General features: G+C 32.0%; 1 protein-coding gene across 4 annotated transcripts in view; it reads left to right on the forward strand.

Moving 5' to 3' along the window:
• The window catches only part of prom1a (prominin 1a), a gene marked incomplete in the record, with an annotated part of 88690 nt that extends 88141 nt beyond the window's left edge, over positions 1–549 (forward strand). For all 4 annotated transcript variants that reach the window (XM_014028794.1, XM_014028795.1, XM_014028798.1 and 1 more), the window contains 1 exon segment: positions 270–549.
• Positions 550–1265: the final 716 nt, after the last annotated feature.

The raw sequence follows: 1265 nt of genomic DNA on the forward strand, positions 1-1265 counted from the left end.
CCTGCTCAAAAGTTCTTGTCTCTTGCACTGATTTCTTCTTTTAACATTGTGAAGCTCTACTTAGAACCTTCTTAAGATCCAACAGGGCAAAATGCAAATTCTTGCACTTTTTTGACTGGTCTTAAGATTTTGATCAGGAGTGTATATTATTAGTATTTGGGCACCTCTGATTTATTTATATTAACGTTATAATTTAAAAGAACTCTTAAAAATCTGTCTAAACACTCTTTTCTTCGAAGTTACCTAACAGCTTTTTCTTTTTGTTTTAGCTCTTTCTACATTTTCTTTTTTTTCCAACTGGAGGAATCTCAAGCAAAGCTGGTTTTCTTCAACTGAAGAACACAAAATAAAAACATTTAAAAACCATCCTGCAGATATATTTTTCAATGATCCACTGAACTCTCTCAGATCTGTGGTTTTCTTCCTGCCTGCCTCTTTTTTTTTTTCCCCATAAACATAAATCTGAGCCAAACGTCAGCTGCATTTTCTGTAGAACTGCTGTGTTTGTGTTTACATTTGTTTGTACAAAAAAAAGAAACTAAGCTGTTGRAAAAAAAAAACAAAGTTAACTGTAGTTTTTTTTTAGATAAAAATCTGAAGCTGGAGGTGACAGCGAGCTTGTCTTCTTGCTGCCCTCAGAATGAAGGTGTTCTGATGTGTCGGAGTGTTTGTTGATTAAGACTTTTTAAATGGAGTGTGGGCGTATGTGGTCGAACAGTAACTGAGAACTGATTTATTTGAACAAATGTTTTCAGAGACTTGAGAGATTTTGTAAGAAAGAAAAAAAGTCAAGATGTTTTAAAAATGTTTACAATATTTCACAACAGTTTGTTTTTGCTGGTTTGTTGCACGGAAATAAGACTGCCTTCAAATGTAGATTTCAGCCTGGCGTTTATAGGTTTGCTTCTTTTTAAACAGAAACAATGGTTGTAGAAACAGATGGGATTAGTCGAGAAGAATTTCTTGCATTTCAAAACAAAAATGTTAAAAATCCACTTAACTGTTACATGAAATCCAGTTTAAAGAGGTAAGAATTTAAGCAATTTATTTATTCATTATGGGGGTAAAAAGGACACAATACACACAAATCAAGCCAAAATGTCAGAGTAAATCATGTTGGCATGTTTTTGTTGGAATATAGCCCAGTATTTACTTTTACTTAAAAATTACGTAAAAATTGAGTCTTTTGGCTTTAAATGTAAAACATTTAAGTGGAAAAAAAAGCCAAAATCTTTTCTTTTTTAAAAAGTCTCACTATATATATA

The sequence above is a fragment of the Austrofundulus limnaeus genome, unplaced genomic scaffold (genome assembly GCF_001266775.1).
Source record: "Austrofundulus limnaeus strain Quisiro unplaced genomic scaffold, Austrofundulus_limnaeus-1.0 Scaffold808, whole genome shotgun sequence".
Lineage (NCBI taxonomy): Eukaryota > Metazoa > Chordata > Actinopteri > Cyprinodontiformes > Rivulidae > Austrofundulus > Austrofundulus limnaeus.